Consider the following 14332-nt stretch of genomic DNA (forward strand, 5'->3'; position numbering starts at 1 on the left):
ATTTGCAAAGCAGCTTTCTTGAAAATAAGATTTTTTTCTTCCTTTTGAAATTTTTTTGGATAGAATCTGATGTAAATTTTTGCTATCTACTGAAGATAGCTCCCGTAATTTGTTATAGTTCCTAACAATGAAAAGACTACAATCTCATCAGAACAATTCACAATTTGATCAGAGTAAGTTGCAATTGAGTTTTAATATAAAGAGCAACAAATAATTGTTGTTGCACAATATAAAAACGATTGAAAGAAAAGCAAGCAATCATTCTGATTACAGTCAATGCTAAGCTATAAGTAAGCTAAAATGGCATCTGCAGATGTCTACGGCCATACCACGTTGAATACACCGGTTCTCGTCCGATCACCGAAGTTAAGCAACGTCGGGCCCGGTTAGTACTTGGATGGGAGACCGCTTAGGAATACCGGGTGCTGTAGACTTTTGCATTCGAATCCTTCGTTTTTATTTTTGACTCGAGTTTATGTTTGTTTCCTCTATCTCCAGTGATGTAATTTTACTATTTGCAAAGCAGCTTTCTTGAAAATAAGATTTTTTTCTTCCTTTTGAAATTTTTTTGGATAGAATCTGATGTAAATTTTTGCTATCTACTGAAGATAGCTCCCGTAATTTGTTATAGTACCTAAAAATGAAAAGACTACAATCTCATCAGAACAATTCACAATTTGATCAGAGTAAGTTGTAATTGAGTTTTAATATAAAGAGCAACAAATAATTGTTGTTGCACAATATAAAAACGATTGAAAGAAAAGCAAGCAATCATTCTGATTACAGTCAATGCTAAGCTATAAGTAAGCTAAAATGGCATCTGCAGATGTCTACGGCCATACCACGTTGAATACACCGGTTCTCGTCCGATCACCGAAGTTAAGCAACGTCGGGCCCGGTTAGTACTTGGATGGGAGACCGCTTAGGAATACCGGGTGCTGTAGACTTTTGCATTCGAATCCTTCGTTTTTATTTTTGACTCGAGTTTATGTTTGTTTCCTCTATCTCCAGTGATGTAATTTTACTATTTGCAAAGCAGCTTTCTTGAAAATAAGATTTTTTTTCTTCCTTTTGAAATTTTTTTGGATAGAATCTGATGTAAATTTTGCTATCTACTGAAGATAGCTCCCGTAATTTGTTTATAGTTCCTAAAATGAAAAGACTACAATCTCATCAGAACAATTCACAATTTGATCAGAGTAAGTTGTAATTGAGTTTTAATATAAAGAGCAACAAATAATTGTTGTTGCACAATATAAAAACGATTGAAAGAAAAGCAAGCAATCATTCTGATTACAGTCAATGCTAAGCTATAAGTAAGCTAAAATGGCATCTGCAGATGTCTACGGCCATACCACGTTGAATACACCGGTTCTCGTCCGATCACCGAAGTTAAGCAACGTCGGGCCCGGTTAGTACTTGGATGGGAGACCGCTTAGGAATACCGGGTGCTGTAGACTTTTGCATTCGAATCCTTCGTTTTTATTTTTGACTCGAGTTTATGTTTGTTTCCTCTATCTCCAGTAATGTAATTTTACTATTTGCAAAGCAGCTTTCTTGAAAATAAGATTTTTTTTCTTCCTTTTGAAATTTTTTTTTTTTTGGATAGAATCTGATGTAAATTTTTGCTATCTACTGAAGATAGCTCCCGTAATTTGTTATAGTTACTATAAATGAAAAGACTACAATCTCATCAGAACAATTCACAATTTGATCAGAGTAAGTTGTAATTGAGTTTTAATATAAAGAGCAACAAATAATTGTTGTTGCACAATATAAAAACGATTGAAAGAAAAGCAAGCAATCATTCTGATTACAGTCAATGCTAAGCTATAAGTAAGCTAAAATGGCATCTGCAGATGTCTACGGCCATACCACGTTGAATACACCGGTTCTCGTCCGATCACCGAAGTTAAGCAACGTCGGGCCCGGTTAGTACTTGGATGGGAGACCGCTTAGGAATACCGGGTGCTGTAGACTTTTGCATTCGAATCCTTCGTTTTTATTTTTGACTCGAGTTTATGTTTGTTTCCTCTATCTCCAGTGATGTAATTTTACTATTTGCAAAGCAGCTTTCTTGAAAATAAGATTTTTTTTCTTCCTTTTGAAATTTTTTTTGGATAGAATCTGATGTAAATTTTTGCTATCTACTGAAGATAGCTCCGTAATTTGTTATAGTTCGTCGGGCCCGGTTAGTACTTGGATGGGAGACCGCTTAGGAATACCGGGTGCTGTAGACTTTTGCATTCGAATCCTTCGTTTTTATTTTTGACTCGAGTTTATGTTTGTTTCCTCGATCTCCAGTGATGTAATTTTACTATTTGCAAAGCAGCTTTCTTGAAAATAAGATTTTTTTTCTTCCTTTTGAAATTTTTTTTGGATAGAATCTGATGTAAATTTTTGCTATCTACTGAAGATAGCTCCCGTAATTTGTTATAGTTCCTAAAAATGAAAAGACTACAATCTCATCAGAACAATTCACAATTTGATCAGAGTAAGTTGTAATTGAGTTTTAATATAAAGAGCAACAAATAATTGTTGTTGCACAATATAAAAACGATTGAAAGAAAAGCAAGCAATCATTCTGATTACAGTCAATGCTAAGCTATAAGTAAGCTAAAATGGCATCTGCAGATGTCTACGGCCATACCACGTTGAATACACCGGTTCTCGTCCGATCACCGAAGTTAAGCAACGTCGGGCCCGGTTAGTACTTGGATGGGAGACCGCTTAGGAATACCGGGTGCTGTAGACTTTTGCATTCGAATCCTTCGTTTTTATTTTTGACTCGAGTTTATGTTTGTTTCCTCTATCTCCAGTGATGTAATTTTACTATTTGCAAAGCAGCTTTCTTGAAAATAAGATTTTTTTTCTTTCTTTTTAAAATTTTGTTGGATAGAATCTGATGTAAATTTTTGCTATCTACTGAAGATAGCTCCCGTAATTTGTTATAGTTCCTAAAAATGAAAAGACTGCAATCTCATCAGAACAATTCACAATTTGATCAGAGTAAGGTGTAATTGAGTTTTAATATAAAGAGCAACAAATATAAAAACGATTGAAAGAAAAGCAAGCAATCATTCTGATTACAGTCAATGCTAAGCTATAAGTAAGCTAAAATGGCATCTGCAGATGTCTATGGCCATACCACGTTTTTATTTATTTTATTTTATTTTATGAATTCGGCTAAAATACATCAAAAAGCAAAGTAAAATTACGCAATACATACAAAAGGAAACAAAAGTAAAATAGACCCAATGGGCTAGCCAGGAAGAGTCAGAAGCATCAAGACACTGTCACCAAAAGGTGTGACTCCTCCAACCCATTGGGGCAATTACATAAAAGATATACTATTGCACTGTTTAAACACATTGTGTGTGCATCCACATCACGAGGATGCACCCGCCAGCCATCACACGTGTCTCCCCCACCTACCAGCCAGGAACAAAAACCAGACCCATGCCACGTGGAGGCCACTCCAAATCATCCCCAAGCCACATTGCCTACATGAAGGAATACAGAAAACATTCCCAAACCAGGCAACCCGGGGACGACCCCAAGCGACCGGGACCCGGGACGAGTCCGGCATCCACCCAAGGCCAACAAATGAAGGAGACACATGCAGCAGCCGACAAGCCCACCCTCCCGATATGGATGTACACATTATTACATTATTACAAGATGGAAATCTGCTCAGTGGCCCCTACCTATCAGACACATGGATTTACCCCCCCTCCTCCCCGGCCCACCTGAACCCAACCAACCCACCCAGCAACACCCCACTCCCACCCACCAGACCAACACAGGCCATGAAGACGGATAAAGTAGGTCACTGAGCAGAAAACCGAGACAACAAAATTTAAGAGTCCTGCTCTTCAGTACTATTATTTACTAAATAAGTTTTCAAATGTTTTTAAAAGACTTTGTGCCCATGTACAAGATAAAATGATCCTTTACAGAATTTGGCAAACCAGCCCACAGGCGAGGGAAATTTACAGCAATGGTAAATTTGAAACTGTCAGTTTTGGGTGTGATATTATGATTAAAAACTAAGTTGTCTGAGTGACGTGTGTTTACAGACCAATTGCTGAAACCAAAAGCGTTACAATTTAATATACAAGTACAGGCAAAACAGATAGACAAATATTTCCTTCTGTTGTTAAGATCCATGATGTTGAGTCGTTGAATACACCGGTTCTCGTCCGATCACCGAAGTTAAGCAACGTCGGGCCCGGTTAGTACTTGGATGGGAGACCGCTTAGGAATACCGGGTGCTGTAGACTTTTGCATTCGAATCCTTCGTTTTTATTTTTGACTCGAGTTTATGTTTGTTTCCTCTATCTCCAGTGATGTAATTTTACTATTTGCAAAGCAGCTTTCTTGAAAATAAGATTTTTTTTCTTCCTTTTTAAATTTTTTTTGGATAGAATCTGATGTAAATTTTTGCTATCTACTGAAGATAGCTCCCGTAATTTGTTATAGTTCCTAAAAATGAAAAGACTGCAATCTCATCAGAACAATTCACAATTTGATCAGAGTAAGTTGTAATTGAGTTTTAATATAAAGAGCAACAAGTAATTGTTGTTGCACAATATAAAAACGATTGAAAGAAAAGCAAGCAATCATTCTGATTACAGGCAATGCTAAGCTATAAGTAAGCTAAAATGGCATATGCAGATGTCTACGGCCATACCACCTTGAATACACCGGTTCTCGTCCGATCACCGAAGTTAAGCAACGTCGGGCCCGGTTAGTACTTGGATGGGAGACCGCTTAGGAATACCGGGTGCTGTAGACTTTTGCATTCGAATCCTTCGTTTTTATTTTTGACTCGAGTTTATGTTTGTTTCCTCTATCTCCAGTGATGTAATTTTACTATTTGCAAAACAGCTTTCTTGAAAATAAGATTTTTTTCTTCCTTTTAAATTTTTTTGGATAGAATCTGATGTAAATTTTTGCTATCTACTGAAGATAGCTCCCGTAATTTGTTATAGTTCCTAAAAATGAAAAGACTGCAATCTCATCAGAACAATTCACAATTTGATCAGAGTAAGTTGTAATTGAGTTTTAATATAAAGAGCAACAAATAATTGTTGTTGCACAATATAAAAACGATTGAAAGAAAAGCAAGCAATCATTCTGATTACAGTCAATGCTAAGCTATAAGTAAGCTAAAATGGCATCTGCAGATGTCTACGGCCATACCACGTTGAATACACCGGTTCTCGTCCGATCACCGAAGTTAAGCAACGTCGGGTCCGGTTAGTACTTGGATGGGAGACCGCTTAGGAATACCGGGTGCTGTATACTTTTGCATTCGAATCCTTCGTTTTTATTTTTGACTCGAGTTTATGTTTGTTTCCTCTATCTCCAGTGATGTAATTTTACTATTTGCAAAGCAGCTTTCTTGAAAATAAGATTTTTTTTCTTCCTTTTTAAATTTTTTTTGGATAGAATCTGATGTAAATTTTGCTATCTACTGAAGATAGCTCCGTAATTTGTTATAGTTCCTAAAATGAAAAGACTGCAATCTCATCAGAACAATTCACAATTTGATCAGAGTACGTTGTAATTGAGTTTTAATATAAAGAGCAACAAATAATTGTTGAAAAGACTGCAATCTCATCAGAACAATTCACAATTTGATCAGAGTAAGTTGTAATTGAGTTTTAATATAAAGAGCAATAAATAATTGTTGTTGCACAATTTAAAAACGATTGAAAGAAAAGCAAGCAATCATTCTGATTACAGTCAATGCTAAGCTATAAGTAAGCTAAAATGGCATCTGCAGATGTCTACGGCCATACCACGTTGAATACACCGGTTCTCGTCCGATCACCGAAGTTAAGCAACGTCGGGCCCGGTTAGTACTTGGATGGGAGACCGCTTAGGAATACCGGATGCTGTAGACTTTTGCATTCGAATCCTTCGTTTTTATTTTTGACTCGAGTTTATGTTTGTTTCCTCTATCTCCAGTGATGTAATTTACTATTTGCAAAGCAGCTTTCTTGAAAATAAGATTTTTTTTCTTCCTTTTTAAATTTTTTTGGATAGAATCTGATGTAAATTTTTGCTATCTACTGAAGATAGCTCCTGTAATTTGTTATAGTTCCTAAAAATGAAAAGACTGCAATCTCATCAGAACAATTCACAATTTGATCAGAGTAAGTTGTAATTGAGTTTTAATATAAAGAGCAACAAATAATTGTTGTTGCACAATATAAAAACGATTGAAAGAAAAGCAAGCAATCATTCTGATTACAGTCAATGCTAAGCTATAAGTAAGCTAAAATGGCATCTGCAGATGTCTACGGCCATACCACGTTGAATACACCGGTTCTCGTCCGATCACCGAAGTTAAGCAACGTCGGGCCCGGTTAGTACTTGGATGGGAGACCGCTTAGGAATACCGGGTGCTGTAGACTTTTGCATTCGAATCCTTCGTTTTATTTTTGACTCGAGTTTATGTTTGTTTCCTCTATCTCCAGTGATGTAATTTTACTATTTGCAAAGCAGCTTTCTTGAAAATAAGATTTTTTTTCTTCCTTTTGAAATTTTTTTTGGATAGAATCTGATGTAAATTTTTGCTATCTACTGAAGATAGCTCCCGTAATTTGTTATAGTTCCTAAAAATGAAAAGACTGCAATCTCATCAGAACAATTCACAATTTGATCAGAGTAAGTTGTAATTGAGTTTTAATATAAAGAGCAACAAATAATTGTTGTTGCACAATATAAAAACGATTGAAAGAAAAGCAAGCAATCATTCTGATTACAGTCAATGCTAAGCTATAAGTAAGCTAAAATGGCATATGCAGATGTCTACGGCCATACCACGTTGAATACACCGGTTCTCGTCCGATCACCGAAGTTATGCAACGTCGGGTCCGGTTAGTACTTGGATGGGAGACCGCTTAGGAATACCGGGTGCTGTATACTTTTGCATTCGAATCCTTCGTTTTTATTTTTGACTCGAGTTTATGTTTGTTTCCTCTATCTCCAGTGATGTAATTTTACTATTTGCAAAGCAGCTTTCTTGAAAATAAGATTTTTTTTCTTTCTTTTTAAAATTTTGTTGGATAGAATCTGATGTAAATGTTTGCTATCTACTGAAGATAGCTCCCGTAATTTGTTATAGTTCCTAAAAATGAAAAGACTGCAATCTCATCAGAACAATTCACAATTTGATCAGAGTAAGTTGTAATTGAGTTTTAATATAAAGAGCAACAAATAATTGTTGTTGCACAATATAAAAACGATTGAAAGAAAAGCAAGCAATCATTCTGATTACAGTCAATGCTAAGCTATAAGTAAGCTAAAATGGCATCTGCAGATGTCTATGGCCATACCACGTTGAATACACCGGTTCTCGTCCGATCACCGAAGTTAAGCAACGTCGGGCCCGGTTAGTACTTGGATGGGAGACCGCTTAGGAATACCGGGTGCTGTAGACTTTTGCATTCGAATCCTTCGTTTTTATTTTTGACTCGAGTTTATGTTTGTTTCCTCTATCTCCAGTGATGTAATTTTACTATTTGCAAAGCAGCTTTCTTGAAATTAAGATTTTTTTTTTCCTTTTTAAATTTTTTGTGGATAGAATCTGATGTAAATTTTTGCTATCTACTGAAGATAGCTCCGGAATTTGTTATAGTTCCTAAAAATGAAAAGACTGCAATCTCATCAGAACAATTCACAATTTGATCAGAGTAAGTTGTAATTGAGTTTTAATATAAAGAGCAACAAATAATTGTTGTTGCACAATATAAAAAAACGATTGAAAGAAAAGCAAGCAATCATTCTGATTACAGTCAATGCTAAGCTATAAGTAATCTAAAATGGCATCTGCAGATGTCTACGGCCATACCACCTTGAATACACCGGTTCTCGTCCGATCACCGAAGTTAAGTAACGTCGGGCCCGGTTAGTACTTGGATGGGAGACCGCTTAGGAATACCGGGTGCTGTAGACTTTTGCATTCGAATCCTTCCTTTTTTATTTTTGACTCGAGTTTATGTTTGTTTCCTCTATGTCCAGTGATGTAATTTTACTATTTGCAAAGCAGTTTTCTTGAAAATAAGATTTTTTTTCTTCTTTTTTAAAATTTTTTTGGATAAAATCTGATGTAAATTTTTGCTATCTACTAAAGATAGCTCCGTAATTTGTTATAGTTCCTAAAATGAAAAGACTGCAATCTCATCAGAACAATTCACAATTTGATCAGAGTAAGTTGTAATTGAGTTTTAATATAAAGAGCAACAAATAATTGTTGTTGCACAATATAAAAACGATTGAAAGAAAAGCAAGCAATCATTCTGATTACAGTCAATGCTAAGCTATAAGTAAGCTAAAATGGCATCTGCAGATGTCTGCGGCCATACCACGTTGAATACACCGGTTCTCGTCCGACCACCGAAGTTTAGCATCGTCGGGCCCGGTTAGTACTTGGATGGGAGACCGCTTAGGAATACCGGGTGCTGTAGACTTTTGCATTCGAATCCTTCGTTTTTATTTTTGACTCGAGTTTATGTTTGTTTCCTCTATCACCAGTGATGTAATTTTACTATTTGCAAAGCAGCTTTCTTGAAAATAAGATTTTTTTCTTCCTTTTAAATTTTTTTGGATAGAATCTGATGTAAATTTTTGCTATCTACTGAAGATAGCTCCCGTAATTTGTTTATAGTTCCTAAAAATGAAAAGACTGCAATCTCATCAGAACAATTCACAATTTGATCAGAGTAAGTTGTAATTGAGTTTTAATATAAAGAGCAACAAATAATTGTTGTTGCACAATATAGAAACGATTGAAAGAAAAGCAAGCAATCATTCTGATTACAGTCAATGCTAAGCTATAAGTAAGCTAAAATGTGACATGATCAAGGGAATGAGTCACATGTCGACCCTGGAATCTCAATCCCACCATCAACAATAAATATTAAGGCCGCAGGGCCGGCAGGGCTGAGGCCGGACACTCCCATACGACAACTAAACACTCCAAGTGAATTCCAATATAAAAGGACACGCAGGGCAACAAAGCTAGTGTGACCGCTTTCCCCGCCATCAACAAAAATATTAAGGCCGCAGGGCCGACAGGGCTGAGGCCGGTGACTCCCATACGACAACTAAACACTCCAAGTGAGTTCCAATATAAAAGGGCCCCGCAGGGCAACAAATCTAGTGTAACCGCTGTCCCCACCATCAACAAAAAACATCAAGGCCGCAGGGCCAGCAGGCCCGAGGCCGGAGACTCCCATACGACAACTATACACTCCAAGTGAGTTCCAATATAAATGGGCCCTGTAATTAAATAGCGCCACTAATTTTGTCATTGATAGGCACATTTTATATCCGAAAAAATGCTATAAAAGTGGATAATTTTGTAAAAGAGGGGAAAGTTGCGAATGACTCAAAAGCATCTGTATACATTAGCATGATATCGTTTTTAGCTGTTTAAGCCTAAAATTTGGTTGTATATTACGTTTTGTTTGAAAAACTAATAAATGATCCCATCAAACAACCGTGAGCTAGTGTGACCGCTGTCCCCACCATCAACAAAAAACATCAAGGCCGCAGGGACAGGAGGCCCGAGGCCGGAGACTCCCATACGACAACTAAACACTCCAACTGAGTTCCAATATAAATGTGCCCCGCAGGGCAAGAAACTTAGTGTGACTGCTGTCCCCATCATCAACAAAAAACATCAAGCCCGAGGCCGGTGACTCCCATACGACAACTAAACACACCAAGTGAGTTCCAATATAAAAGGGCTACGCATGGCAAAAAAGCTAGTGTGACCGCTGTCCCCGCCATCAACAAAAATATTAAGGCCGCAGGGCCGACAGGGCTGAGGCCGGAGACTCCCATACAACAACTAAACACTCCAAGTGAGTTCCAATATAAAAGGGCCCGCAGGGCAACAAAGCTAGTGTGACCGCTGTCCCCACCATCAACAAAAACATCAAGGCCGCAGGGCCGGCAGGCTCGAGGCCGGAGACTCCCATACGACAACTAAACACTCCAAGTGAGTTCCAATATAAAAGGGCCCCACAGGGTAAGAAATTTAGTGTGACCGCAGTCCCCACCATCAGCAAAAACATCAAGGCCGCAGGGCCGGCAGGCCTGAGGCCGGTGACTCCATACGACAACTAAACACTCCAAGTGAGTTCCAAAATAAAAGGGCCCGCAGGGCAAGAAAGCTAGTGTGACCGCTGTCGCCACCATCAACAAAAATATCAAGGCCGCAGGGCCGGCAGGCCTGAGGCCGGACACTCCCATACGACAACTAAACACTCCAAGCGAGTTCCAATATAAAAGGGCCCCGCAGGGCAACAAAGCTAGTGCGACCGCTGTCCCCACCATCAACAAAAAAGATCAAGGCCGCCCGGCCGGAGACTCCCATACGACAACTAAACACTCCAAGTGAGTTCCAATATAAATGGGCCCCGCAGGGCAAGAAACTTAGTGTGACCGCTGTCCCCCACATCAACAAAAAAACATCAAGGCCGCAGGGCCGGCAGGCCTGAGGCCGGTGACTCCATACGACAACTAAACACTCCAAGTGAGTTCCCATTTAAAGGGCCCCGCAGGGCAAGAAACTTAGTGTGACCGCTGTCCCCACCATCAACAAAAAACATCAAGGCCGCAGGCCGGCAGGCCCGAGGCCGGTGAATCCCATACGACAACTAAACACTCCAAGTGAGTTCCAATTTAAAGGGCCCCGCAGGGCAAGAAACTTAGTGTGCCCGCTGTCCCCACCATCAACAAAAAACATCAAGGCCGCAGGCCGGCAGGCCCGAGGCCGGTGACTCCCATACGACAACTAAACACTCCAAGTGAGTTCCAAAATAAAAGGGCCCGCAGGGCAAGAAAGCTAGTGTGACTGCTGTCCCCACCATCAACAGGGCCGGCAGGCCTGAGGCCGGAGACTCCCATACGACAACTAAACACTCCAAGTGAGTTCCAATATAAATGGGCCCCACAGGGCAACAAACTTAGTGTGACCGCTGTCCCCAACAACAACAAAAAACATCAAGGCCGCAGGGCCGGTAGGCCCGAGGCCGGTGACTCCCATACGACAACTAAACACTCCAAGTGAGTTCCAATATAAAAAGGGCCCCTGCAGGGCAAGAAACTTAGTGTGACCGCTGTCCCCACCATCAACAAAAAACATCAAGACCGCATTGCCGGCAGGCCCGAGGCCGGTGACTGCCATACGACAACTATACACTCCAAGTGAGTTCCAATATAAAAGGGCCCCGCAGGGCAAGAAACTTAGTGTGACCGCTGTCCCCACCATCAACAAAAAACATCAAGGCCGCAGGGACAGGAGGCCCGAGGCCGGAGACTCCCATACGACAACTAAACACTCCAACTGAGTTCCAATATAAATGTGCCCCGCAGGGCAAGAAACTTAGTGTGACTGCTGTCCCCATCATCAACAAAAAACATCAAGCCCGAGGCCGGTGACTCCCATACGACAACTAAACACTCCAACTGAGTTCCAATATAAAAGGGCCCCACAGGGTAAGAAATTTAGTGTGACCGCAGTCCCCACCATCAGCAAAAAACATCAAGGCCGCAGGGCCGGCAGGCCCGAGGCCGGTGACTCCCATACGACAACTAAACACTCCAAGTGAGTTCCAAAATAAAAGGGCCCGCAGGGCAAGAAAGCTAGTGTGACCGCTGTCGCCACCATCAACAAAAATATCAAGGCCGCAGGGCCGGCAGGCCTGAGGCCGGACACTCCCATACGACAACTAAACACTCCAAGCGAGTTCCAATATAAAGGGCCCCGCAGGGCAACAAAGCTAGTGCGACCGCTGTCCCCACCATCAACAAATCTTAAGGATCAAGGCCGCCCGGCCGGAGACTCCCATACGACAACTAAACACTCCAAGTGAGTTCCAATGTAAATGGGCCCCGCAGGGCAAGAAACTTAGTGTGACCGCTGTCCCCACATCAACAAAAACATCAAGGCCGCAGGGCCGGCAGGCCTGAGGCCGGTGACTCCCATACGACAACTAAACACTCCAAGTGAGTTCCCATTTAAAGGGCCCCGCAGGGCAAGAAACTTAGTGTGACCGCTGTCCCCACCATCAACAAAAAACATCAAGGCCGCAGGCCGGCAGGCCCGAGGCCGGTGAATCCCATACGACAACTAAACACTCCAAGTGAGTTCCAATTTAAAGGGCCCCGCAGGGCAAGAAACTTAGTGTGACCGCTGTCCCCACCATCAACAAAAACATCAAGGCCGCAGGCCGGCAGGCCCGAGGCCGGTGACTCCCATACGACAACTAAACACTCCAAGTGAGTTCCAAAATAAAAGGGCCCGCAGGGCAAGAAAGCTAGTGTGACTGCTGTCCCCACCATCAACAGGGCCGGCAGGCCTGAGGCCGGAGACTCCCATACGACAACTAAACACTCCAAGTGAGTTCCAATATAAATGGGCCCCACAGGGCAACAAACTTAGTGTGACCGCTGTCCCCAACAACAACAAAAACATCAAGGCCGCAGGGCCGGTAGGCCCGAGGCCGGTGACTCCCATACGACAACTAAACACTCCAAGTGAGTTCCAATATAAAAGGGCCCCGCAGGGCAAGAAACTTAGTGTGACCGCTGTCCCCACCATCAACAAAAACATCAAGACCGCAGGGCCGGCAGGCCCGAGGCCGGTGACTGCCATACGACAACTATACACTCCAAGTGAGTTCCAATATAAAAGGGCCCCGCAGGGCAAGAAACTTAGTGTGACCGCTGTCCCCACCATCAACAAAAAACATCAAGGCCGCAGGGCCGACAGGCCCGAGGCCGGTGACTGCCATACGACAACTATACACTCCAAGTGAGTTCCAATATAAAAGGGCCGCAGGGCAAGAAAGCTAGTGTGACCGCTGTCCCCACCATCAACAGAAAACATCAAGACCCATTTCCGGCAGCCACTAATAGCTAATACGCTAATAGCACGCTTTCCCTAGACTTAGCTAATAGCACGCTTTCCCTAATCTTTTTAGATTTAGCACAATTGCATATGACGTGCTATTAATTGCTATTAGCGCTAATATTGCACATGACGTGCTATTGCATATGACGTGCTATTGCTATTAGCGCTAATAGCGATATTAGCGCTAATAGCGCGCTTTCCTTAGACTAATAATCTTTTTAGATTTAGCACAATTGCATATGACGTGCTATTTTTTGCTATTAGCGCTATTAGCGCTAATAGCACGCTTTCCTTAGACTTAGAATCTTTTATGATTTAGCACAATTGCATATGACGTGCTATAGTAATTGCTATTAGCGCTAATAGCGCTATTAGCGGTAATAGCACGCTTTCCCTAGACTCATAATCTTTTTAGATTTAGCACAATTGCATATGGCGTGCTATTAATTGCTATTAACGCTAATAGTGCTATTAGCGCTAATAGCACGCTTTCCCTAGACTTAGAATCTTTTTAGATTTAGCACAATTGCATATGACGTGCTATTATTTGCTATTAGCGCTAATGCTATTAGCGCTAATAGCACGTTTTCTCTAGACTTACAATCTTTTTAGATTTAGCACAATTGCATATGACGTGCTATTAATTGCTAATAGCGCTATTAGCGCTAATAGCACGCTTTACTTAGACTTAGAATCTTTTTAGATTTAGCACAATTGCATATGGCGTGCTATTAATTGCTATTAACGCTAATAGTGCTATTAGCGCTAATAGCACGCTTTCCCTAGACTTAAAATCTTTTTAGATTTAGCACAATTGCATATGACGTGCTATTAATTGCTATTAGCGCTAATAGCGCTATAAGTGCTAATAGCACGCTTTCTCTAGACTTAGAATTCTGGTAGATTTAGCACAATTGCATATGACGTGCTATTAATTGCTATTAGCGCTAATAGCGCTATTAGCGCTAATAGCACGCTTTTCCTAGACTTAGAATCTTTTCAGATTGAACTCAATTGCATATGACGTGCTAGTAATTGCTATTAGCGCTAATAGCACGCTTTCCTTAAACTTAGAATCTTTTTAGATTGAGCTCAATTGCATATGACGTGCTAGTAATTGCTATTAGCGCTAATAGCGCTATTAGCGCTAATAGCACGCTTTCCCTAGACTTAGAATCTTTTTAGATTTAGCAAAATTGCATATGACGTGTTATTAATTGCTATTAGCGCTAATAGCGCTAATAGCACGCTTTCCTAGACTTAGAATCTTTTTAGATTTAGCTCAATTGCATATGACGTGCTAGTAATTGCTATTAGCGCTAATAGCGCTATTAGCGCTAATAGCACGCTTTCCCTAGACGCTATTAGCGCTAATAGCACGCTTTCCCTAGACTT

At 40.6% G+C, this 14332-nt stretch overlaps 13 non-coding genes and 1 pseudogene across 13 annotated transcripts; all 14 read left to right on the top strand.

The window, feature by feature from the left end:
- Positions 1-315: 315 nt before the first annotated feature.
- Positions 316-434, top strand: LOC140143162 (5S ribosomal RNA). The gene has a single exon (XR_011857658.1). It is a non-coding gene; the product is annotated as a 5S ribosomal RNA (ribosomal RNA).
- A 394-nt stretch (positions 435-828) lies between these two features.
- On the top strand, positions 829-947 carry LOC140143163 (5S ribosomal RNA). The gene has a single exon (XR_011857659.1). It is a non-coding gene; the product is annotated as a 5S ribosomal RNA (ribosomal RNA).
- A 394-nt stretch (positions 948-1341) lies between these two features.
- LOC140143164 (5S ribosomal RNA) lies at positions 1342-1460 on the top strand. Its single transcript, XR_011857660.1, has one exon. It is a non-coding gene; the product is annotated as a 5S ribosomal RNA (ribosomal RNA).
- A 401-nt stretch (positions 1461-1861) lies between these two features.
- On the top strand, positions 1862-1980 carry LOC140143165 (5S ribosomal RNA). The gene has a single exon (XR_011857661.1). It is a non-coding gene; the product is annotated as a 5S ribosomal RNA (ribosomal RNA).
- Positions 1981-2636: 656 nt separating this feature from the next.
- On the top strand, positions 2637-2755 carry LOC140143166 (5S ribosomal RNA). The gene has a single exon (XR_011857662.1). It is a non-coding gene; the product is annotated as a 5S ribosomal RNA (ribosomal RNA).
- Positions 2756-4164: 1409 nt separating this feature from the next.
- On the top strand, positions 4165-4283 carry LOC140143197 (5S ribosomal RNA; annotated as a pseudogene).
- Positions 4284-4679: 396 nt separating this feature from the next.
- Positions 4680-4798, top strand: LOC140143172 (5S ribosomal RNA). The gene has a single exon (XR_011857668.1). It is a non-coding gene; the product is annotated as a 5S ribosomal RNA (ribosomal RNA).
- Positions 4799-5191: 393 nt separating this feature from the next.
- LOC140143184 (5S ribosomal RNA) lies at positions 5192-5310 on the top strand. The gene has a single exon (XR_011857679.1). It is a non-coding gene; the product is annotated as a 5S ribosomal RNA (ribosomal RNA).
- Positions 5311-5793: 483 nt separating this feature from the next.
- On the top strand, positions 5794-5912 carry LOC140143174 (5S ribosomal RNA). Its single transcript, XR_011857670.1, has one exon. It is a non-coding gene; the product is annotated as a 5S ribosomal RNA (ribosomal RNA).
- A 394-nt stretch (positions 5913-6306) lies between these two features.
- On the top strand, positions 6307-6425 carry LOC140143167 (5S ribosomal RNA). Its single transcript, XR_011857663.1, has one exon. It is a non-coding gene; the product is annotated as a 5S ribosomal RNA (ribosomal RNA).
- A 395-nt stretch (positions 6426-6820) lies between these two features.
- On the top strand, positions 6821-6939 carry LOC140143189 (5S ribosomal RNA). Its single transcript, XR_011857684.1, has one exon. It is a non-coding gene; the product is annotated as a 5S ribosomal RNA (ribosomal RNA).
- A 396-nt stretch (positions 6940-7335) lies between these two features.
- Positions 7336-7454, top strand: LOC140143169 (5S ribosomal RNA). The gene has a single exon (XR_011857665.1). It is a non-coding gene; the product is annotated as a 5S ribosomal RNA (ribosomal RNA).
- Positions 7455-7850: 396 nt separating this feature from the next.
- LOC140143185 (5S ribosomal RNA) lies at positions 7851-7969 on the top strand. Its single transcript, XR_011857680.1, has one exon. It is a non-coding gene; the product is annotated as a 5S ribosomal RNA (ribosomal RNA).
- A 395-nt stretch (positions 7970-8364) lies between these two features.
- LOC140143188 (5S ribosomal RNA) lies at positions 8365-8483 on the top strand. The gene has a single exon (XR_011857683.1). It is a non-coding gene; the product is annotated as a 5S ribosomal RNA (ribosomal RNA).
- Positions 8484-14332: the final 5849 nt, after the last annotated feature.

The sequence above is a fragment of the Amphiura filiformis genome, chromosome 20 (assembly GCF_039555335.1).
Source record: "Amphiura filiformis chromosome 20, Afil_fr2py, whole genome shotgun sequence".
In the NCBI taxonomy this organism is placed as follows: Eukaryota; Metazoa; Echinodermata; class Ophiuroidea; order Amphilepidida; family Amphiuridae; genus Amphiura; species Amphiura filiformis.